Below are 26,099 nucleotides of genomic sequence, written 5' to 3'. Positions count from 1 at the left end.
TTGAAGAGAGCTGGATCGGAAGAGGAGCAGCTGGGACTCAAGCCGGTGCCCATATGGGATGCTGGCACAGCAGGCTGGGGATTTAACCCACAGTGCCACAGCGCTGGCCCCAAAAAGGCCTTCTAATTCTTTCTCTTTTTCCACACCTACAGGAACACTTAGAATCCATATGTTGGGTTATTTGATTGTATCCTGTAGATTTCCAATCGTATTTTTTAGTTTTCTAATTTCTTCTTCTTGTGTTTGGTCTGACTACATAATTTCCTGTTCTTTGTTTTCTAAGTCGGATATTCTTTCTTCTGTTTCCCCAATTCTGTTAATGATTTCCATTGTAAGTATTATCTGTTCTATTGAAATCTTCACTTTTAATATTTCATTTTGATTTCTCTTTAGAATCCCAATTTTGTGGCAGAAATGTTCTTTCATATCATGTATGGATTTCATTAGTTCATGAATTTGCTTTTCATTACTCCTAAGTAATCCTACGATTAATTGTTTGAATTGCATTTCTGGCATTTCTTCAATCTCATCATCTTTACAATCTAGGTTTGAGGTGTTATATTCTTTTGGGGGTGTCATGTTGCCTTCCTTATTCTTGTTTCTTGAATTGGTGCATTTATTTTTGGCATTTGTGGAGATACTTGTTGTTTTCTTTTCTTTTCTTTTCTTTTCTTTTTTTTGTTTTTGTTTTTTTTTGTTTGTTTTTGGTGTGGTGGCTTTTGTCTTTGAGCTGTGTCTGAGTGACTAGTGTCTGCTTTCAGGGAATATCTAGAGGTGTCTGGTGGGTATGGCCAGGGAGCTCTGTTCTGTACTCCAGGGTGAAGGGTGTATCTGAGGTGACACATCCAGGTTTGGTGTCATAAATCTCCTTTTCATTTTTAATCAGAGGGGAGGTTTCTTCTTGTCTGTTTGCATAGGCTTAGCTGAGCTCCTCACCTCGAAAGAGGCCAGTGCCTGGGTGCTAGCCCCAATGAGTATATTATTTGTCCATTCTGCCACAAGAACCACCCAAAGGATCTGGACAGTCTTCAGTGTAAGCTCAGATTCCCCAGCAATGTCCTTTGCCAGGTAACCAGGGAGCCCTGATCACGTGGAGCCTCCCACAGTGACTGCTCTTGCCTCAGCCACACCCTGAGTCCTCCCACGAAGCCTCAGTGTTTTCACAGTCCACACACACAAGCCTCCCACAGTCATGAGCACCCAGCTCCCTGTCTGTTCTCCCCACCACACTCAGGAGTCTGCTTGGCTGGTTTCTGGGAGTGGACACAAGCTGGCACAGGTGTTACATATGTCCAAAATGGCACTTTCTTGGTGTCAGCTTGTTACATGATACCTTTGCAGCGTGATCAGGGAGAGAGAAAACATGTCCCCCCCCCCTTTGTCTTGTTTTCTCTGGTATGACAGGTACACTATCCCCCACAGGGCTCCAAGCTGAATTCCTTCTAGGCTTTTCCTACAGCTTTTTTGCCAGTGGCTTGTCCTGCTGAAGTCTGGTCTTACTTCACTCTCCAACACTGGTGCAGAGGCTCTCTGCTGCTGGACTCCTAAGTTTTGCATGTCCTTGCCCTCTAAGTAGTTCCATTATGTTCCTCCAATTTGTGTAGTTTCCTCTGCTGTTCTCTCCCTAACTCTTCCCCGAGACTGCACTCTTTCCACTTCATTTTTAAACTGTCTTCTCCTAGACTTGGGCCTATTCTTTTTGGTTTCCTCATTTGTTTGTATATAGCTCATTGTAATAACTCCTGATCACTCTTTTTACTTATACGGTGACCATATCTACATTTTCTTTTTCATGGCTGATTTTATTGATCTGAGTCCTCTCCCTCTTTTCTTTGGTTATATGGGCCAATGGTAGGTCAATTTTATTTATTTTTTCAAAAAACAGTTCTTCATTTCCTTAATCTTTTGTGTTTTCTTTGTTTCAATTTTGTTTATTTCTTCTTTAGTTATTTATTTCTTCCTACTAAATTGGGCTTTAATTTGTTGTTTTTCTAGGTCCTTGAGATGCATTCACAGCTCATTTATTTGGTGACTTCCCAGTTTCTTGATGTAGGCACCAATTGCTATGAACTTCCCTCTTAACTCTGCTTTTGCTGTGTCCCCTAAGTTTTTATATGGTGTATTTTGTCTTCATTTGTCTCCTGGAGTTTTTTGATTTCTCTTTTGATTTCTTCTATGTCCCAGTATTCATTCAGGAGCATGTTATTCAATCTCCATGTGTCTGTATATGATCTAGTTCATTCCATTGTGATCAGAGAAGATGCAGGGTATGATTATGATTTTGATTTTTTTGAATTTGCTGAGACTTGCTTTATAGCCTAGTGTATGGTCTATCCTGGAGAAAGTTCACCACACTGATGAGAAGAATGTGTATTCTGCAACTGTGGGGTGGAAAGGTCTGTAGATATCAGATAGGTCCACTTGGTCCATAGTGTCAATTAGCTTTGTTGTTTCTTTGTTGATTTTCTGTCTGATGAAAGTGGGTGTTGAATTCACCTCTTATTATTGTATTGGAGTCTATGTCTCCATTTAGATCCATTAGCAGTTCTTTTAAATAACCTGACAGGTTCCCTGTCATTGGGTGCATATACATTTATTATAGTCACATCTTTCTGTTGAATTGATCCCTTAATCATTACATAGTGCCCTTCCTTGTCTCTTTTAACCATTTTTGTGTTAATGGTTATTTTCTCTGATATTAGATGGTTACATCTGCCTTTTTTGCTTTTCATTAGCATGGGATATCTTTTTCCATCCTTTCAGTCTTCATGTATCTTTGTTGGTGAGATGTCTTTCTTGTAGGCAGAAAATAGATTGGTCTTAGAAAGAAAGAAAGAACGAAAGAACGAAAGAAAGAAAGAAAGAAAGAAAGAAAGAAAGAAAGAAAGAAAGAAAGAAATCCGTTCAGCCAGCCTGTATCATTTAACTGGAGAGTTGAGGCTTTTACATCCAAAGTAACTATTTATAAATAACTTGTTGTCCCTGCCATTTTCCATGAATATTCCTATCATTTACTGTGGATTTCTTTCATACTTTTATTGGGGAATTTTCTGCCATCACATTTATTCATGATGATGGCTTTCTTTTTATATTTCTGTGTGTAGCAAATCTTTTAGCATCTTTTGTAAGGATCTATGAGAAATGACAAATTACTTTAATTTCTGTTTGTTATTAAAGGTCTTGATTTCACCTTCATTATTAGATAAGAGCATTGCAGGGCATGATATTCTGGCTTGACAGTTTATTTCTCTTAAGACTTGGAATATATCTTGCCATTCTCTCCCAGCCTGTAGGGTTTCTGATGAGAAGTCAGCTGTGAGTGTAGTTGGAGATCCTCTGAAAACAATCTGGCATTTCTCTCATGCATATTTTAGAATGTTTCTTTATGCCTTACTGTGGAAAGTTTGACTACAATGTGTCATGGTGAAGATCCTTTCAGGTCATGTTTCTTATGCGTTCTATGTGCTTCCTGTACTTGGCATCCCTTTCTTTCTCCAAATTGGGAGAGTGTTCTGTGATTATTTCACAAAAATAGGCCTTCTATTCCATTCTCTCTTTCTACATCTTCAGGTACTCTTAAGACCTGTAAGCTGGGTTATTTGACAGTTTTTTAAAAAGATTTATTTATTTATTTGAAAGTCTCAATTACAGAGAGAGGAGAGGCAGAGAGAGAGAGAGAGAGAGAGAGAGAGAGACAGATCTTCCATCTGATGGTTCACTCCCCAATTGGCCACAACAGCTGGAGCTGTACCAATCCGAAGCCAGGAGCCAGGAGCCAGGAGCTTCTTCCAGGTCTCCCACATGGTGCAGGGGCCCAAGGACTTGGGCCATCTTCTACTGCTATCCCAGGCCATAGCAGAGAGCTGAATCAGAAGAGGAGCAGCCAAGCCCTCAAGTTGCACAAAGATGTCATTGATTCCTTGTGGAGCCTCCAAGTAACAGATCTGTCAGTTGAAGTACCTTTGACTCTCCTGTGGCTCTCACTGCCCACAAGGTCAGGAACAATATCCATGAAAGAACTCCAACACACCATTGCATTTGAGAGTTTATGGTATGGTCACTTACATGCTCCATAGAGTACAATTGACAAATTTCTCAATTTCTATTCATGGAAAACTTGAAGCAAGTTTACTCATCAGTAAAATGTGTGAACCACTGAGAGTAGTTCTGAGTTAAAGAACTGGGGAGACATTTGTCTTTGAGTCCTTTCCCCCTAAAGATAAGAATGGACCCTAGTATGGGTACAGTTTATGTGTGTGTGTGTGTGTGTCTTTTTGTGTTTTTACTATTTATAACTATTTCCTATATTTCACACATTTGCAATATGGCAATATTTCTACAATATCAAGGGTTACATTTATTTTAAAAATATTTTGTCAATCAGTCTATATTGTAAAAGAAAAATGAACTCTAAATCAATTTTTTGATTTCTCCTGTTGTTTTTGCCGATGAACTGTCTGATAATTTTGAATTTACAAGAAAGTAATACATGCATAAGCACTTTGCTTAAGCAGAAATACCATAGAAAATAAGTGTGTGCTACATTTGAGTTTCCTTTTCAGAAAAATTTCTTTCCTTAAAACGATCTCATGAAAAATCCCTTACCAAAGTGTCACTATTTATATGGGCCCTGAAAAAAAATCACATATGACTCCTCTGCTTTCTTTTTTTCCCTCTTTTTATTTATTTATTTATTTATTTATTTATTTATTTTTTAATTTTTATTTAATGAATATAAATTTCCAAAGTACAGAATATGGATTACAATGGCTTCCCCCCCATAACGTCCCTCCAACCTGCAACCCTCCCCTTTCCCACTCCCTCTCCCCTTCCATTCACATCAAGATTCATTTTCGATTCTCTTTATATACAGAAGATCAGTTTAGCATACATTAAGTAAAGATTTCAACAGTTTGCTCCCACACAGAAACATAAAGTGAAAAGTACTGTTTGAGTACTAGTTATAGCATTAAATCACAATGTACAGCACATTAAGGACAGAGATCCTACATGAGGAGTAAGTGCACAGTGACTCCTGTTGTTGACTTAACAAATTGACACTCTTGTTTATGGCATCAGTAATCACCCTAGGCTCTTGTCATGAGCTGCCAAGGCTATGGAAGCCCCCTGAGTTCACTGACTCTGATCATTTTTAGACAAGGCCATGGTCAAAGTGGAAGTTCTCTCCTCCCTTCAGAGAAAGGTACCTCCTTCTTTGATGACCCGTTCTTTCCACTGGGATCTCACTTGCGGAGATCTTTCATTTAGGTTTTTTTTTCCCCAGAGTGTCTTGGCTTTCCATGCCTGAAATACTCTCATGGGCATTTCAGCCGGATCTGCATGCCTTAAGGGCTGATTCTCAGGCCAGAGTGCTGTTAGGACATTTGCCATTCTATGGGTCTGCTGTGTATCTCACTTCCCATGTTGGATCATTCTCTCTCTTTTTTATTCTATCAGCTAGTGTTTGCAGACACTATTCTTGTTTATGCGATGCCTGTGGTTCTTAGTCCTATCATTACAATGAATTGTGAACAGAAATTGATCAGTGGGACTCGTGAGATGGCATTGGTACATGCCACCTCGATGGGATTGAATTAGAATCCCCTGGTATGTTTCTAACTCCACCGTTTGAGGTAAGTCAGCTTCAGCATGTCCCGAATTGCACATCTCTTCCCTCTCTTATTCCCACTCTTATATTTAACAGCGATCACTTTTCAGTTAAGTTTCAGCACTTAAGAAGAATTGTATATTGATTACAATATTCAACCAAAAGTATTAAGTAGAACAAACAAACAAAAATACTAAGAGGGATAACATATTAAGTTGCTCATCAACAGTCAGGGTGAGGGCTGATCAAGTCACCATTTCTCATAGTGTTCATTTCACTTTAACAGGTTTCCTTTTTGGTGCTCAGTTAGTTGTCACCTATCAAGGAGAACAAGTGGTATTTGTTCCTTTGGGATTGGCTTATTTCACTCAACATAATGTTTTCCAAATTCCTAACAGGGATCACTTTTCAGTTAAAATTGAAACACCTAAGAATAATTGTGTGTTAATTAGAGAGTTCAACCAATGGTACTAGAACAAAAAAAAAATACTAAAATGGATAAAGTATTACATTGTACATCAACAGTCAGGACAAGCGCTGATCAAGTCACTGTTTCTCACAGTGTCCATTTAACTTCAACAAGTTTCCCCTTTGGTGCTCAGTTAGTTGTTGCCGATCAGGGAGAACATATGATATTTGTCCCTTTGGGACTGGTTAATTCACTCAGCATGATGTTTTCCAAATTCCTCCATCTTGTTGCAAATGACTTGGTTTTGTTGTTTTTGACTGCTGTATAGTATTCAATAGAGTACATGTCCCATAATTTCTTTATCCAGTCTACCGTTGATGGGCATTTGGGTTGGTTCCAGGTCTTAGCTATTGTGAATTGAGCTGCAATAAACATTACGGTGCAGACAGCTTGTTTGTTTCCCAGTTTAATTTCCTTTGGGTAAATTCCAAGGAGTGGGATGGCTGGGTTGAATGGTAGGGTTATCTTCAGGTTTCTGAGGAATCTCCAGACTGAATTCCATAGTGGTTTAACCAGTTTGCATTCCCACCAACAGTGGGTTAGTGTCCCTTTTTCCCCACATCCTTTCCAGCATCTATTGTTTGTAGATTTCTGAATGTGAGCCATTCTAACTGGGGTGAGGTGGAACCTCATTGTGGTTTTGATTTGCATTTCCCTGATTGCTAGTGATCTTGAACATTTTTTCATGTGTCTGTTGGCCATTTGGATTTCCTCTTTTGAAAAATGTCTATAGAGGTCCTTGGCCCATCTCTTAAGTGGGTTGTCTGTATTGATCTTGTGGAGTTTCTTGATTTTTTGTAGATTCTGGTTATTAACCCTTGATCTGTTGCATAGTTTGCAAATATATTTTCCCATTCTGTCGGTTGTCTCTTCACTCTCCTGACTGTTTCTTTTGCAGTACAGAAACTTCTCAATTTGATGCAATCCCAAATGTTAATTTTGGCTTTGACTGCCTGTGCTTCTGGGGTGTTTTCCAAGAAGTCATTGCCGGTACCTATATCTTGCAGGGTTTTTCCAATGCTCTCTAATAATTTGATGGTGTCAGGTCGTAGATTTAAGTCTTTAATGCATGTTGAGTGGATTTTTGTGTAACGTGAAAGGTCTTGCTTCATGATTCTGCACGTGGAAATCCAATTTTCCCAGCACCATTTATTGAATAGACTGTCTTTACTCCAGGGATTGGTTTTGGATCCTTGATCAAATATGAGTTGGCTGTAGATGTTTGAATTGATTTCTGGTGTTTCAATTCTGTTCCATTGGTCTATCCATCTGTTTCTGTACCAGTACCATGCTGTTTTGATTACAACTGCCCTGTAGTATGTCTTGAAATCTGGTATTGTGATGCCTCCAGCTTTGTTTTTGTTGTACAAGAGTGCTTTAGCTATTCGAGTTCTCCTGTGTCTACATATAAATTTCAGCACCATTTTTTCCAGATCTGAGAAGAAGGTCTTTGGTATCTTGATTGGGATTGCATTGAATCTATAAATTGCTTTTGGGAGAATGGACATTTTGATGGTATTGATTCTTCCAATCCATGAGCATGGAAGATTTTTCCATTTCTTGGTATCCTCTTCTATTTCTTTCTTTAAGGTTTTGTAATTTTCATCGTAGAGATCTTTAACGTCCTTGGTTAAGTTTATTCCAAGGTATTTGATTGTTTTTGTAGCTATTGTGAATGGGATTGATCTTAGAAGTTCTTCCTCACCCATGGCATTGTCTGTGTATACAAAGGCTGTTGATTTTTGTGCATTGATTTTATACCCTGCTACTTTGCCAAAATCTTCTATGAGTTCCAATAGTCTCTTAGTAGAGTTCTTTGGGTCCCCTAATAAAGAATCATATCATCTGCAAAGAGGGATAGTTTGAGTTTTTCCTTCCCAATTTGTATCCCTTTAATTTCTTTTTCTTGTCTGATGGCTCTGGCTAGAACTTCCAGAACTATATTTAATAGCAGTGGTGAGAGTGGGCATCCCTGTCTGGTGCCAGATCTCAGTGGAAATGATTCCAACTTTTCCCTATTCAATAGGATGTTGGCTGTGGGTTTTTCATAGATTGCTTTGATTGTATTGAGGAATGTTCCTTCCAAACCCAGTTTGCTTAGAGTTTTCATCATGAACGGGTGTTGTATTTTATCAAATGCTTTCTCGGCGTCTATTGAGATAATCATATGGTTTTTCTTCTGCAATCTGTTAATGTGGTGTATCACATTGATTGTTTTGCACACATTAAACCATCCCTGCATACCAGGGATAAATTCCATTTGGTCTGGGTGGATGATCTTTCTGATGTGTTGTTGCATTCTATTGGCGAGAATTTTATTGAGGATTTTTGCATCTATGTTCATCAGGGATATTGGTCTGTAATTATCTTTCAATGCTGCATCTTTTTCTGGCTTAGGAATTAAGGTGATGCTGGCTTCATAGAAAGAATTTGGGAGGACTCCCTCTTTTTTGATTGTTCTGAATAGTTTGAGAAGAATTGGAGTTAGTTCTTCTTTAAATGTCTGGTAGAATTCAGCAGTGAATCCATCTGGTCCGGAGCTTTTCTTTGTTGGGAGGGCCTTTATTACTGTTTCAATTTCTGTCTCAGTTATGGGTCTGTTTAGGTTTTTGATGTCTTCCTGGTTCAATTTAGGCAGATTGCATGTGTCCAGGAATCTATCCATTTCTGATAGGTTTCCCTGTTTGCTGGCATACAAGTCCTTGTAGTAATTTCTGATGATTCTTTTTATTTCTGTGGTGTCTGTTGTTATGTTTCCTTTTTCATCTCTGATTTTATTGATTTGGGTCTTTTCTCTTTTTTTAGTTAGTTGGGCCAATGGGGTGTTAATTTTGTTTATTTTTTCTAAAATCTAGCTCCTCCTTTGGCTGATTTTTTGTAATGTTTTTTTTTTTTTTGATTCAATCCTGTTGATTTCTTCTCTGATTTTAATTATTTCTCTTCTCCTACTAAATTTGGGTCTGGTTTGCTGTAGGTTTTCTAGATCCTTGAGGTGAACTGAAAGCTCATCTATTTGGTGCCTTTCCAATTTCTTGATGTAGGCACCTATTGATATAAACTTTCCTCTTAACACTGCTTTTGCTGTGTCCCATAAGTTTTGGTATGTTGTGCTGTTATCCTCATTTACTTCCAGAAAATTTTTGATTTCTCTTTTAATTTCTTCTATGACCCATTGTTCATTCAGGAGCATGTTGTTCAATCTCCATGTGTTTGCGTATGCTCTAGGGATTCCTGAGTTGCTAATTTCCAACTTTATTCCTTTATGGTCTGAGAAGCTGCATGGTATGATTCTAATTCTTTTGAATTTGCTGAGACTTGCTTTATGGCCTAGTATGTGGTCAATCCTAGAGAAGGTTCCATGTACTGCTGAGAAGAATGTAAAATCTTTAGCTGTAGGATTGAAAGTTCTGTATATATCTGTTAGATCCATTTGGGCTATAGTGTCGTTTAAATCTACTGTATCCTTGTTGATCTTCTGTCCTGTTGATCTGTCTATTTCTGAGAGTGGAGTATTGAAGTCCCCCAGTACTATTGTATTGGGGTCTAAGTCTCCCTTTAAGTCCCTTAACAAATCTTTTAGATAAACTGGTGCCCTGTAGTTAGGTGCATATACATTGATAATTGTTATATCTTCCTGTTGAATGGATCCCTTAATCATTATATAGTGTCCCTCTTTGTCTCTCTTAACAGTTTTTGTGGTAAAGTTCATGTTGTCCGATATTAAGATGGCTACGCCCGCTCTTTTTTCATTTCTGTTGGCATGGTATATCTTTTTCCAGCCTTTCACTTTCAGTCTGTATGGATCTTTGTTGGAAAGATGTGTTTCTTGTAAGCAGCCAATAGATGGGTTTTGTTCCTTAACCCAATCAGCCAATCGGTGTCTTTTAACTGGACAGTTCAGGTCATTAACGTTCAATGTGACTAATGATAAGTGGTAACTTTGCCCTGCCATTTGCCAAAGATAATTTCTAATATATTCTTTGAATTCCCTGTGATCTTTTGCTGTGAGGTTTCTTTCCTTTACCTTCTTTCATATTGATGACTGTGTTTCTGTGTTTCTGTGTGTAACACATCTTTAAGCATCTTTTGCAGGGCTGGACGAGTGGTGACAAATTCTTTCAATTTCTGTTTGCTATGAAAAGTCTTTATTTCACCTTCATTCACAAATGATAGCTTAGCAGGATATAATATTCTGGGCTGGCAGTTTTTCTCTCTTAGTACCTGGGCTATATCTCGCCATTCCCTCCAAGCTTGTAGGGTTTCTGATGAGAAGTCAGCTATGAGTCTGATTGGAGATCCTCTGAGAGTAATTTGACGTTTCTCTCTTGCACATTTTAGGATCTTTTCTTTATGTTTCACTGTGGAGAGTTTAATTACAATGTGTCGTGGTGAGGACCTCTTTTGGTTGAGTTTATTAGGGGTTCTGTGAGCTTCCTGTACTAGGATTTCTCTGTCCTTCTCCAAACCTGGGAAATTTTCTGCTAATATCTCACTAAAAAGGCCTTCTAATCCTTTCTTCCTCTCCATGCCTTCAGGAACCCCTAGAACCCGAATGTTGGGTTTTTTAATAGTATCCTGAAGATTCCTGACAATATGTTTTAGATTTCTAATTTCCTCTTCTTTTCTTTGGTCTGACTGTATCCTTTCCTGTTCTCTGTCTTCTGATATTCTCTCTTCTGCTTCACCCATTCTGTTTGTAAGGCTCTCTATTGTGCTTTTCATTTGATCTATTGAATTCGTCACTTCATTATGATTTCTCGTCACTATCACAGTTTCCTGTTGTACTAGTTGTTTCGTTTCATTTTGATTCCTCCTTAATATTTCATTTTCACAAGACAGATTTTCTATCTTGTCCATTAAGGATTTCTGTAGTTCAAGAATTTGTTTTTGAGAACTTCTTAATGTTCTTATCAACCTTTTGAGATCTGCTTCTTGCATTTCTTCTATCTCATCATCTTCATAATCTTGAATTGGGGTGTCTTTTTCATTTGAGGGCTTCATGGTGACTTCCTTGTTTTTATTACCTCGGTTTTTGCGTTTGTTATTTGGCATATTGGAGATATTTGGTTTCTTCACTGTGGTGCTTTTTCTTGTTATACTATGACTCTAGATTAAGTGGACTGTCTGTTTTTGATGGAGCCTTAGAGGCTTGAGATGGGTGTGGCCTGAGAGCCCTGTTTGGTGTGCCAAAGGTGACACTCCCAGGTTAGGCATGGTAGATCTCTCTCTCTTTCTTTCTTTTTTTGATTCAAAAGGGAAGTAATTCTGCACAGCTGAACGAAGTTGGAGGTAGTTAGCAGGCAAATGATATACCCACAGGAGCCAGAGATCGGAAGCTCTTTCCCAAGGACCACACAGGGAATCTGTTCTGCCCTCAGAGTGGGCTCAAATTCTCCTTCAGTCTCCCATTGGGTTGCCAAAGTTACGGAATTGTAGCGTCTCTGGAGAGTACTCACATGAATTCCATGAGTTCTCTCCCCCACCGTCTCTTTTTCACAGTCTCAGTTCAGTAGCACCACAAATTTACTAGGTCCTAATCTCCTGTTAATTCGCCCCGCCCAGAGTCAGGTTTTTCTGCTAGGCTCAGGGCCGGTGCAGACCTGAGGTCGCTCTGCTTATGACGTATGTCCAAGATGGTGCCTGCTCTTTGTCTTGCTCGCCTTTGAGAGGTGAGCGGAGAGAGAGAAACCCATGTCCGTACCAGTCACTTTTTTTTTTTCTCTATCTCTCTCTATTAGTTAGCCTGGTGAACTTTTCCCCCCCGGGGTTGTTCCCTCTAGTCTCCTCTTTCCGCTTGCCTGCCAGTGTCTCTGGCTATTGAGGTTTGGCTCACCTCGCGTTCCAGCGCTGGTGTGTTGAGTCTGCCTCTGGTGTCCCGAACTGTGGGTTCCCACGCTCTCCACGCAGGTCCACTGTGAATCATGTGTTCCAGAAGAGTTTCTTTTGCTGTTTCTTCCCCTACTCTTCCTTGAACCTGCAGTATCTCCACTTTTATTAAACTGTCTCTCCCCAGACTATCAATGTGCTCCCTTCCTATTCCACCATCTTGCCTCCTCTCCTCTGCTTTCTTTTCCTATCCTTTATCTCTATTTTTATTTTTCAATAATATGATAGTGTAGGTAATGAAAAATTTATCTTCATGCCTAAGTATCTATGTAAAACTTACCTACAAGTCTTGTGTTTCCCCATAACCTCTATCCATAAACTCCTACAATATAAAGCATATCCTAATGTGAATTCATATTCAAAATCCAATATTCTAACTTGCTGTCTTATACATGCTTGTTCTGGGGCTGGCACAGTAGTGTAGCAGGTAAAGCCACTGTCTGCAGTGCCAGCATTCCATATGGGCACCGGTTTGAGTCCCAGCTGCTCCACTTTTGATCCAGCTCTTTGTTATGGCTTGGGAAAGCATAGAAGATGGCCCCAGCCCTTGGGCCCCTGCACTCACATGGGAAGACCTGGAGGAAGCTCCTGGCTCCTGGCTTTAGATCACACAGCTCTGGCCATTGCAACTAATTTGGGGAGTGAGCCAAATGAACAAACGACCTCTCTCTCTTTCTCTCTGCCTCTCCTTCTCTCTCTGCAATGCTGACTTTCAAATAAATTAATAAATCTTTTAAAAGAAAAACTGCCTGTTCTGCATGATCATGCTACTCAATAAGTGGTTTAAATTCTTTATTTCTGGACATGTTTTCTCTATAGTTGTGACATTTGAACACAATTTATATTTTTGTTTTTGAATATCTGAAAGGAGACCGCACCTGCATTTAAACTGAACTCCCATGTGGCTTTCACAAATCAGTATACACCAACCAAATTTCAGACCAACCATTCTAGATATGTCTGCCTGAATTGTGTCCAATGAGATGAAACCCTTAATCCACTTCAGGGAGAATTCAACAAAAAGAAGGGATACCATGACTGTTTCATACCAAGTGCATGCATGCAAGCCACAGCAGGCAGAAAAGGCAGGTTAGTATCCCCTCTAGCAGCTGTGACACATAGAATAGGAAAGCAAGAGGATTTGGTGAAGTGACAGTCATGGGCACTTCATGTTCTCTCACTCAATCATTAAAATTCATTTTTCTGACAATCCACTGACATTATTTTGGAAATTCAGACAGAAATACATTCCATTATTTCATATATGATGAGACTTGATGGAAATTACAGGAAACCAACTTAACTGGCAATATAGAAAGTAAAATAATACTATATATTCTAGACATGGACAATTTGAATTTCAAATAACACAAAAATTTACAATAAACCAAAAATAACAAGACATAATAAGAGAAAGAAGTGAGAATAAAAATAATAATTGAGAATAAAAATAATAGAATTATTGAAGCATCAATTCATCAAATTTATATAGATGTATGTGGAAATTTTTTTGAAAATCTATTGAAAGACAAGAAAATTTAACTCAAGTTGTATATATATGTCTTTTTATTGATCAAATGATATATTATTAAGATGTAAATTCTTCAAAGTTTGAGCAATAGATTCAGTACAACTCAACAATAATCTCAGTAAGCTATTCTGTAGACAATTAAAAGCTATTTTTCAACCTTGAGAAGTCTGGATAATAAAAAATAAAAGCAAATTTGAGGAATCTACAATTCCTAATTTTATGTTTTAATCTAAACATACAGTCATCAAGAATATGGGGCTGGCACTGTGGCTTAGTGGATAAAGCCTCCACCTGTAGCTGGCATCCCATATGGCCATCTGCTCAGATCCCTGCTGCTCTACTTCCAAACCAGCACCCTGCTGATGTGCCTAGGAAACCAGTGGAAGGTGGCCCAACTCCTTGTGCCCCTGCACCCATGTGGGAGAGAGAAGAAGCTCCTGGATCCTGTCTTTGGATAAGCCCAGCTATGGCCATTGCAACCATTTGGGGAGTGAACCAGTGGATGAAGATCTCTCTCTTTCTCTCTCTGAAACTCTACCTTTCAAATAAATAAATCTAAAGAAAGTTCATAATGTTGGACAAAGAATAGACATGTAGGTAAGTGGCAATGTATAAATGATCCCAGATACTTATTATTTTACTAATCTTTGTCAAAGGGACAGAGGCAGCCTAGTACAGGTAATGTAGTCTATAAAAATAGTGAAAATGCAAATGGATGATAATAAGGGAAAAATCAAAAGATGCATACTGTGCAAATAACACGTGAAGTCACTCTAGTGAATAAGGGGTCAGATCTGTGGTTTAGCAGGTCAAAATAGGTGCCTACAGTGCTGGCATCCCATACGAACACTGATTTGAGTCCTGGCTACTCCATTTCCAATCCAGCTTCCTGCTAATACACCTGGGGAATCAGCAGAAATTGGCCCAAGTCCCTGAGCCTCTGCCACTCACATGGGAGATCTAGAAGAGATTCTTGGCTCCTGGCTTTGGATCAGCCCAGCACCAGCTGTTGCAGCCATTTGGATAGTGGATCAGCAGATGAGAGGTCTCTCTCTCTCTCTCTCTCTCTCTCTCTCTCTCTTCCCCTTTCTTTGTGTATAACTCTGCCTTTCAAATAAATAAATTTTTTGAAAAACAAGCACAAACGTGCTGAATAAACTTGTATTTTAAAAAAGTAGAAAGCACAGATGTGTAAGAATAAAATGTATAAGAATTCTGTACAAAAATTAGTTTTACATACAATACTGAAAGCATTACCCATAAACATAATGTGGACTTTGAACAGATGTAAGAGAGTAGTGGTAAGGAAGGAAGCAAGAATTAATGGGTAGAGAATTTGTCAGAATGGATGAACCCCTCTCTAGACAGAATCTGAGAGAGTACCCAGCCATTCAGACAGGTATAAGCAAAGTTGCACAGTTTAATGGAGAGAACACACTTGACTGCTCAGATGTGCATCTCAGCAAAGAACTAGGGGGGCTGAAATACTCCTGATAGATCAAGTGGACATCTCAGGAAAGAGCTGAGTACACAGTCTATTTTCATACAGGAGCTTATCAGGGAATGGGATCAAGTTATTCCCACAATTTCTCCTTCCCTCCACCCTTCCTCCTGAATAAAGGACTTATTGGGTGTGAAATAGGTAAAATTCATTCTAAGCCTTTTAAAAAAAACATTTAACTAAGCTCTTTAATGCAACATGCCTCTTTATGGCTGTTATGTATTATAACATATGTAGAGTTGCAGGCAGAGAGAGGGAGAGACAAAGGTTTTACATTTGTATATTCACTCCCCCAAATAACTGCAATAGCTGGAGCTGGGCCATTCCAAAGCCAGGATCCAGGATTTTCTTCTGGGTCTCCCATGAAGGTGCAGGACCCAAGCACTTGCACCATTTTCCACAGCTTTCCCAGGCCATTAGCAGAGAACTGGATTGGAAAAAGAGCAGCTGGTACATGAACCAGTACCCATATGGGATGATAATGCCCCAGGTAAAGGCCTAACCTAGTACAACACAGCACCAGCACATGCTTCTAGACTTTAACTTGCAGCAAATATAGTCTATTAGCATATAAAATAATACTTTATTCTGAAAATAGTAAATACATTATGTAGGATTTTCCAAAATATGTAGGTTGTTTTTTAAAACTGACATCAGTACATCCTTATTCCACTAAAAACAAATACAATAATCAAACTGGTATGCACTTACTAGGAAGCAATTTTAAACATTTGGATTTTGTATAAATTGCTGAGATTTGGAAGAGGACTCTAAGCATGCTAACAATACCTTACCATGAACATAGCAAGGACTTTTTAAAAAAATATTTATTTATTTATTTATTTATTTGAAAGGCAGAGTTACAGAGAGGCAGAGGCAGAGAGAGAGAGAAAGAGAGGTCTTTCATCTGCTGGTTCACTCCCCAGATGGCTACAGTGACTGAAGTTGGGCTGATCCAAATCCAGGTTTTGGGAGATTCTTCTGGGTCTCCCACTCAGGTGCAGGGCCCAAAGACTTGGCCCATTTCCTACTGCTTCCCAGGCTATAACAGAGAGCTGGATCAGAAGTGGAGCAGCCAGGACTCAAACTGGTCCCCATATGGTATGCCAGCACTGCAGGTGGTAGCTTTACTGGATGTGCCACAGTGTCGGCCCCAAGGACTTTTTTTTTTATATAAAGATTTATTTGTTTATTTGGAAGGTAGAGTTATAGAAAGTCAGAGAAAGAGAAAAAGGTCTTCCATCTGTTGATTCACTCCCCAAATGGCTGCAATGGTCATAACTGGGCTGATCTAAAGCCAGAAGCCAGGAGCTTCTTCTGGGTCTCCCATGTGGGGCCCAAGGACTTGGGCCATCTTCCACTGCTTTCCCAGGCCATAGCACAGAGCTGATTGGAAGTGGAGGAGCTGGGACTTGAACTAGCATCCATATGAGATGTTGGCACCACAGATGGCAGCTTTACCTGCTACACCACAGCACCGGGCCCAGGTATAGCTAATTTTACAGGAAAGCCTGGAAACAGCTTCATCTCAGCAAGTTCTCTCAGTTTGCTAAAATGCTCGAAGGGAGCTATTACTTCTAAAACATTCAATAAAAAATAACACAATACCTAAGGGAATTTCCTGGCTCTGATGACTACCATGCTTTTAAAAGTTTTTGGTCAGGGCCAGCACGGTGGCATGGAGGTAAAGTCACCGCCTGCAGTGTTGACATCTCATATGGGTGCTGGTTTGAGTCCTTTTGAGAAACTTTTGAAAACTGGCCTGGGCTATAGACAGACAAGATTTTAAAGTAAGAAAAATGCAAGGATGAGCATGGGTCAGAATTATAGGAGATGGTGATACTGGATAGCAAATATTGGGATTTCAGGCACAATGTTGGATATATAAATCTGTTGTCATAGCTACAGGCACAAGGGGATAGAGAAACTGGGAGGCAGACAGGGTCTGCAGGTACAGGACCTGGAACATAAGAAGGAATACATCAGGTGTTATTTAAGGCAGTGCTTAGAGGAAATTTTTAGCCTCAAGTGAATATGTTAGAACAGAAGACTGAAAGCTCTTCATTTTGGTTTCTTCTTAAGAACTAAAATGAGCATCCTAAAATAGCATAGAATAAATGCGAAGAAAAAAAGAATAGTAAACATCCATGAAATACCTGTAGTAAAAATGTACAGCAGAAACTAATAAGCAAGAAAAAAAGTTTTAAATCATATTGTAGGGCAAGAGTAGGCTTTGGGAAAATTCCAGAAAAATTCTACCTCTCCAGGGAAAAACAAAATGTAACAAAGCACAATTTAGAATAGACCAAAGAGAGGAAGAGGGGTGATATGACACCTAAGACAAGGATATGGAAAGTATTAGTCAATTACCAACACTTCCTGCACAGAGGAAGGGGGATCCAATTACTTATCCCTTCTGTACTCCTGGACAGAGACAGGGAAGCCAACCCAAACATGACCTCTACTACATGCACTAGGTGGGGGACTAGTACATAATACATAAGAGAGGGGAAGAAGAAATAGCATAAAACAGACCAACCCCCTGGAGGCAATGGATTGCCAACTCCAAGTCCCTTCCCCAACATGTGCGAGCTTCTGTCATTTATTGCAAATAAGCTTGCTCTCACTCTTGTACTCTCTCTTGGACTTTTCTGCTTATTTCTTTTTTAAAAGAGCTATTTATTTACTTTAAAGTTAGTGTTGGGTATGGGGAGAGAGTGAGAGAGACAGAGAGTTCTTCTATGTGCTGGTTCACTCCCCAACTGGCCACAACAGCAAGGGCTGGGTGAAGCACAAGCCAGGAGCCAGAAGCTTCTTCTTGGTCTCCCATGCGTATGCAGGGTGCCAAGTACTTGAGCTATCTTATCCTGCTTTCCCAGGCACACTAGCAAGAAGAAAGCCGAATCAGAAGTGGAGCTTCCAGGACATGAACTGGCACCCATATAGGGTGCTGGCATTGGAGGTGGTAGCTTAACCCAATATGTCACAATGCTGCCCTCTTCTCTTTATTTCTATGCTGAACAACAAGTCCATAGACTAGGGGAAGCAGCTCCCCAACCAGGATGTGACAATATTGACAAAATTCGTATCTGATAAAAGTGTTTAAGAGAAAAACAGGAAAGCAACACAAATAACAAATTTCACAAATCAAATAGAATTAGCCTTATAGATGTCACAGATCTTAACAAGATATTAAGAGGAGAGGTTGGCTTTGTGGAAAAGCAGGTTAATCCTCCACCTGTGATGCCTGCATCCCACATGGGCACTGCTCAAGTCCCAGCACCTGTGAAAGCAGCAGAAGATGGAAAAAATATTTGGGCCCCTGTCACTGATGTGGGAGACCTGGATGGAATTCCAGGCCCCTGTCTTCAGTCTGGTCCCACCCTGACCATTGTAGCCATTTGGGAGGTGAACCAGTGGAAAAAAGATCTCTCTCTTTCCCTCTCTAACTCTGCCTTTCAAATATATATATATATATATGTGTGTGTGTGTGTGTGTGTGTGTGTGTGTGTGTGTAAAATATATTAAAGGGGCCAGTGCTGTGACGTAGTGCGTGAAGCCCCCACCTGCAGTATTAGCATCCCATATGGGGGCTGGTTCTACTCCCAGCTACTCCACTTCTGAACTAGCTCCCTGCTATGGCCTGGGAAAGCAATAGAAGATGGCCCAAGTCCTAGGGTCCCTGCAACTGTGTGGGAGACCCAAAAGAAGCCCCTGGCTCCTGGATTTCAATTGGTGTAGCTCTGGCTGTTGTGGCCATCTTGGGAGTGAACCAGCAGATGGAAGGCCTCTCTCTCTCTCTCTCTCCCTCTCTCTCTCTCTGGCTCTGACTTTGTAACTCTGCCTTCAAATAAATAAATAAATATTTAAAAATATTAAGATGAGTTTCTGAATTAGGAGTATAATTTTTAAAAGAGATCAAAATCTGTTGAGGTAGATTCGTTCTGAGAGGAGGAGCGTGGTGGGGCAAGAGGCGCAAGTCACCACACAGACCCCGGGAGTTGGGTGAAAGCAGGCCTAAGGCAAGCAACCCACAGACTCATTTATTTCAGTTGGTACAGCAGCTTAAATAGCCAAGGCAGCCAATCTGGTCAAGGGGCTGTCTATGCCCAAACCAATAACAGTCTGTTGCCAGGCAGTTTCTGAAGCCATCCAATCACAGCCTGTTTCCAGGCAGTTTCCATTGCCAGCAGCCATCTTGGCATGGCCTTCCCATTCCACCACATTTCCCCCTTTTTGCTTATTTTTGAGCAACAGGAAGCATGATTCTTGGCCATACCATTGTTGACCCCATTTCCATGTGGAATCCATATGTGGCTGTGCCTGTCTTAGGTTGTCCCCCAGGGGATCTTGCCCTTGTTGACTAACCAGTGCTCAAAATGGGAGACCACAGGAGTGCTTGCTCAGATGGAGGTAGGAATGAGGAACAATGGTAACCAGGAATGGCATGACCACACACAGGCTGTGGGCTGTATGAGTGGCTGACCAGAGCTAAGTGGGGTATAAAGCAGTAGCGGATGTGGCCATGGGCAGTTTCTCAGGCTAGGATGATAGGGCAGGTGTGTCTGCTAACAAGGTGGACTCTCAGTCTTGTTCAGCTGGTTCTGGTTGACTGTCAGTTGCAGGCTTGATGTTTCTGGCTGCTACCCAAATGGGCTATCCTGCATTCTCTGGAAAGACACAAGCATATCCTCCACCCTTGGTTAGCAGAGGGTGTGGTCTCTTCCATTCTCCTATCAGGAGGGTCTTTCCACCTAACCATAGGGGCTGGGGTCTGGGATGGAAAGGATCCCCAGTGTTTATAAGCTGGGCTTATTCCTTGGGAATCAAAAGTAAGAAAATTGATAGTGAAAGGGACCTCAGTCAAAGCAAGCTGTGGGTCTGGGGGCATATGATTGTTTTTCTGTTTTTGAAAGAGATCTTTAATTGTCCTATGAGTTGTTTCAATGATTGCCTGTCCCTGTGGGTTGAATGGGATACCTGTGGCAGACTGTATGTTCCAGGATTTCAGGAAGGAATTAAATTCCTGTGATGTATATGCTGGTCTGTTATCAGTCTTTATGATCCAGGGGACACCAAGGACCAGCATGGCTGACTTGACTGCCTTTATCACATTACTAGCCTTTTCTCCAGATTGGGCTGTTGCAAATACAGCCTTTGAATAAGTATCTACCACCACATGGACAAACTTAAGTTTACCAAAGGAGTTCATGTGAGAGGTGTCCACTTGCCAGAGCTTATTAGGAGCAAGGCCTCATGAGTTCACTCCTGCTTGTTGCAGTGGGCCTAACAGGACGAGGGGTGCACAATTCTTGCAAGAGTGCACTAGGTGTTTGCATTGGATCATTGTTAGCTCTGGGAAAAGCAATTTTATGTTGTTTGCTGACATATGAAATTTTTGGTGTAGAATATGGGCTTGTTCTAGGTGTCCAGTGGAAGCCGTGTTGCAGGAGATAAGACAATCAACCTTTTTGTTGCCTTGGAAAATAAAGCCAGGTAACCCAGTATGTGATCTTCTGTGTGAGATATACCATGGGTGTTTTCTGTTCTCAGTTAGCTCTTTAAGTGTTGTGAACATCTGTCACTTGGCTTATTGGTCAGGTTAAAGACTGCAAAAGGGATTGTCTTTGCTACCTGTACTGAGTATTTGCTGTCCAAAAATATATTTACTGTCCCATCCTGGCTAAGGAGTAGAACCTTGACTACTGTCCTTATTTCTCCCAACTGTACTGATCCCCCATGGGGTTCTACATGGATCTTATCTTTTTCTGTTGAGGATTTGATCACTATTCCAAACAGTGACATGTTGGCATCCATAAACACACACGGTGCCATGGGTATAGGTTGATTAGCAGGGAAAGCATGTTTTGGATAGTCTATTTCTAAGGTTTGTAATGGCTGGAGTAGCCTGTCCACTGGCAGGTGATTGTCAACCTGTCCTGGGAAATTTATCATTAAAGTATGAAAGAGCATGCTATTCTGCATCAATGTGGACAGTTCTAATTGTGATAGGGATAGGACCACTATGTCTGGTTCTGTGTTAAATATCTTATTGGCATACTCTCTTAATTTAAGTCCCATCATAAGGATGACATCTTCTTTGTTAACTATTTTATGACATTTGCTCCAGGTTATGTGCACCCAAAAAAGTGGTCTGTGTTGTTGCCAAATAACTCCTTAAGGGGGTCTTGAGGGTACATATGGTTATGGCAAACAGAGGCACCTGAGAGTCATATATAAATGTTTTAAAATTTGACAACTGGGTGTTGATCTTTCCTATAGTGGATTTGGCTGCTGTGTCAATATAATTTTTGAAGAAGGGCTATTCCCCTTAGTAAATCGAATAGCAGTCTAAGCTCTGCAGGTGTTAGGGGAAGGAAGGGCTTCAGCCAATTGATTTGACTGCATAGTTGCTGAAGTTCATTAAGTGAGTATTTATGCTTGACTTTTAGGTTTGGGCCCATTGGAGATATATGGGAGGAGATTTGATAATCCAAGAATTGAAAGGGAGGAAAATGTTGTACCTTTTCTGTGGCAATAGACAAACCCAGGAATTGTAAATTTCTTTTTTTTAAGATTATTTATTTATTTGACAGGTAGATTTACAGATCAGGAGAAAGACAGAGAAAGGTCTACCTTCCATTGGTTCACCCCCCAGATGGCTGCAACAGCTGGAGCTATGCTGATCCAAAACCAGGAGCCAGGAGCTTCTTCCCAGTCTCCCATGTGGGTGCAGGGGCCCAAGCACTTGGGCCATCCTCCACTGCCTTCCCGGGCCACAGCAGAGAGCTGGACTGGAAGAGGAGCAACTGGGACTAGAACCCGGTGCCCATATGGGATGCTGGTGCCACAGGTGGAGGATTAACCTAGTGCACCACTGCACTGCCCTGTAATTGTGAATTTCTTACTGTCTCAATTAGACAGGCCTTCAGAGTTGCTGCATTCTCGTAAGCAAGTAAGATATTATCCACATAATGTATGACCAAGTACTGATCTTTAAGTGTGCTGGTTGCATGAGAAATGTATCTTTGGTAAGTGGCAGGGCAATTTTTCATGCCTTGTGGGAGAAATCTTTTTGCGGGGAGCTTGAAATTGGGCTCCCATACTGTAAAGGCAAAGTAGGCCTTATCCTCCTCCACGATGGGAATGGAAAAGAAGCCATCTTTGATATCAATGGTAACTATGTGCTATCCATTAGGAATGGCCCCTGGATGGGGAATACCAGCCTGGAATGTTCTCTTCTTTTTTATGATTTTGTTGATGGCCCTCAAATCCTGTAGTAGCCTATATTTTCCCTGTTTCTTTGGTATCACAGAAATGGGAATGTTGTGAGGGCTAGTGGAGGGCTCTATGTGTCGTCCCTTTTCCAATTGTTCTTGTACCAATTCTGTAAGGATGCCAAGTTTGGGTTGTGATATTGGCCACTGTTCTACCCAGATGTTTCCTGTTTTTCCTCATTCAGTGAGGATTGGGTGTGGCTTTTGTATGAGGTGAACAGTGGCTCATAGAATTGGGGGTGAATCTTACTTGTAGGCTCTCCATTAAAGCTCTTGGCTCATGGAGATTTGTGATCTGTAGTAAGGACAGTTTGCATTTGTGAGAGTACATCTCTCCCCCATAAGGTCATGGAAACATCAGCAATTAGTGGAAAGATGGTTCCTGTATCTCTGCTGTCATCTCGCCACATTATAGGCATGATGACATGATCAGCCAATTTTAATCCTCCAACACCTTGGAGGTCAGGCCCGGGTGCTGTCTTCCAATGTTGCATTTTTCTTACGTCCCTAGCTTTTAAGATAGTGGCATCTGCCCCCATATCAATTAAACCCACAAAGGCAATGTCATCTAAGTATAGGGTCCATTTTGGCCTCAGATTGAAGATATTGACCAGTTAATGGTCAATATCTTACTTGCTGGGCTGAGGGCCACCCCGCTGGGAGTGTTTAAAGGCTTGGTCTTGGAATCTTTTGCCCAATGAAAGCCTTTTTTACATCTGGGACACAGTGTTTTGGGTTTGCCCCATCTGTCAGTGTTTGGGCAGTTTTGCCGTAGGTGTCCTGTTTCCCGACATCCCCAATAAACTGGAGGGTCATTAGACTTCCTTGTGTTCAGTTTGTTAATGGCTGCAGTTAGGGCTTGTATGGCTTGTATGGGTGTATCAGCAGGGTTTACCTCCTTTGTAGCTACTATCCATTTAGAAAGGTCTTCCTTACAGACTGGGGCAATTACAGCTATTGCCTCTAGTAGCGCCTTCCCAAGCTAATTGTTTGACCAGATTTTCTTGATTGGGGCCAAGCAGTAATCTTTTCTCTACTGCTTCCAAGACTCTGGAAAGGAAATCGGGGAACCATTCACCTGGGCCTTGAACTAAGTTTCTAAAGAGCTGACTCTATTTAGGAGGATTTATATTTTTTAAGGCTCTAAGTGCCAAATCTCTGACCTGATCAAAATAGGCAACTACTTCAATGAGGGTCTGTTCATGAGAATATATGTAGGTGCCATGGCCTCTAAGCATATCAAAGGTTACTGCAATTCCACAGGCAGCACTATTCCTCACCACGGTTTCATCCTCTTCCTCATAGGAGGCTTTCGACTGTAAGAACAGTGGTCTTGACAGATATGCTTTGAGCAGTGTAACCCAGTCAAAATGAGTTTGAAGATTCACTGCCCATTGTGTGAGCACCTGTTCAAAGTAGGGAGAGTCAGGGCCTGACTCTTTTTTTTTTTTCACTTTTATTTAATGAATATAGATTTCCAAAGTACAGCTTATGGATTACAATGGCTTCCCCCCCATAACGTCCCTCCAAAACACAACCCTCCCCTTTCCCACTCCCTCTCCCCTTCCATTCACATCAAGATTCATTTTCGATTCTCTTTATATACAGATCAGTTTAGCATACATTAAGTAAATATTTCAACAGTTTGCTCCCACACAGAAACATAAAGTGAAAAATACTGTTTGAGTACTAGTTATAGCATTAAATCACAATGTACAGCACACTAAGGACAAAGATTCTACATGAGGAGTAAGTGCACAGTGACTCCTGTTGTTGACTTAACAAATTGACACTCTTGTTTATGGCCTCAGTAATCACCCTAGGCTCTTGTCATGAGCTGCCAAGGCTATGGAAGTCCCCTGAGTTCACTGACTCTGATCATTTTTAGACAAGGCCATGGTCAAAGTGGAAGTTCTCTCCTCCCTTCAGAGAAAGGTACCTCCTTCTTTGATGACCCATTCTTTCCACTGGGATCTCACTCACGGAGATCTTTCATTTAGGTTTTTTTTTCCCCAGAGTGTCTTGGCTTTCCATGCCTGAAATACTCTCATGGGCTTTTCAGCCAGATCCGCATGCCTTAAGGGCTGATTATGAGGCCAGAGTGCTGTTAGGACATTTAGGGCCTGACTCTTGAGAAGCCTTTTTTAGCATAGTAAGGTCATTTTAAAAAAAATTTTATTTATTTATTTATTGACAGACAGATTTAGACAGTGAGAGAGAGACAGAGAGAAAGGTCTTCCTTCTGTTGGTTCACCCCCCCAAATGGCCACTACGGCCAGTGTGCTGCACCGATCCGAAGCCAGGAGCCAGGTACTTCCCCCTGGTCTCCCATGTGGGTGCAGGGCCCAAGCACTTGGGCCATCATCCACTGCCTTTCCGGGCAACATCAGAGAGCTGGACTGGAAGAGGAGCAACTGGGAGAGAACTGGCACCACAACCGGGACTAGAACCCAGAGTGCCAGCACTGCAGGTGGAGGATTAGCCAAGTGAGCCACAGTGCTGGCCAAGATCATTTATTTTTTAGCATAATAAGGTCATCCAGTCCCGAATTCTGTGTCCTCTCCTGCATTAACGGCAAACATATGGGTGGGGCTGCCCTGAGAGCCTGAGGTGCCTGAGGACTGCCACAAGTGTGGGGGTCCTCACTGGGTGTGGATGGGATGACCTTGCATGGGTTATTGCCTCGAGGTTGTCTAAGTTCATTCCATGAGTATTTGGGGGTGGCTGACTAGGCATTGTTGCGTTGTCTGCTGTCATGTCATTTTCACTGTGGGAGCTCTCTCTCCCTAAGTCATCAACTGTTGCCTATGAGGCAGAGGCCTGGAGTGACAGGCTCTTTTTACTCACAGATTCATTGTGTTTGGTAATATGTGTGTGCTTCTGAGAGGGGGTATCTTTCCCATGTTTGAACACTTAAGAGCAGTGTGCCACACCAACTCTAGCCAAAGGAAAGACATGCACAGCACTGCTGCCATAACAAAACAAATTCCTAAGGCCGGCGCCGTGGCTCAATAGGCTAATCCTCCGCCTTGTGGCGCAGGCACACCGAGTTCTAGTCCCGGTCAGGGCTCCGGATTCTGTCCCGGTTGCCCCTCTTCCAGGCCAGCTCTCTGCTGTGGCCTGGGAGTGCAGTGGAGGATGGCCTAAGTGCTTGGGCCCTGCACCCCATGGGAGACCAGGAGAAGCACCTGGCTCCTGGCTTCAGATCAGCACGGTGTGCCGGCCGCAGCGTGCCGGCCATGGCAGCCATTGGAGGGTGAACTAACGGCAAAAGGAAGACCTTTCTCCCTGTCTGTCTCTCTCACTGTCCACTCTGCCTGTCAAAAAAAAAAAAATTCCTAGTACCTCAGCTGCTGATGGCATTCTGCAGGGGTTCCCTATCTTAGACGGATAGACACTGGTGTATCAGATTGTACATATGTCCTGTGCTTAGTGGGGGACTTCCTTGATTTGTTAGGTCAAGGCCGTATGCCCACACGGTGTCTCCAGAGTGTCACCTCTGTCAAGTGTGGGAAGATGACTTGGTTCTGAATTCTGGGATGATCAGCCCCTTATGTGAATTTAACGGGCAACCTGAAAGTAAAAGGAGGAGCTGAGAAGCAGCGTTATGCTACTGGGTGATGTGTGCCTACCTGGGGCACTTAGACGGAGGACAAAGAGAAGGAAAGGGGCATAGGAGGGGGTTCTGTGCTCACCCTTACAGAACCAAACAGCCCACAAAACACCGAGGGGCCTACTTGCCGAAATCAAGGGGGGGACCTCATCGAGTTTGATAGGCTATTTTTTCTCTCTCAGTCACGTTGGGAACCAGATTTTGAGGTTGATGC

This window comes from Oryctolagus cuniculus, chromosome 12 (assembly GCF_051225735.1).
Source record: "Oryctolagus cuniculus isolate XC-2025 breed Fujian yellow rabbit chromosome 12, ASM5122573v1, whole genome shotgun sequence".
NCBI classification, from domain to species: Eukaryota; Metazoa; Chordata; class Mammalia; order Lagomorpha; family Leporidae; genus Oryctolagus; species Oryctolagus cuniculus.
This window is presented reverse-complemented; position numbering follows the sequence as displayed.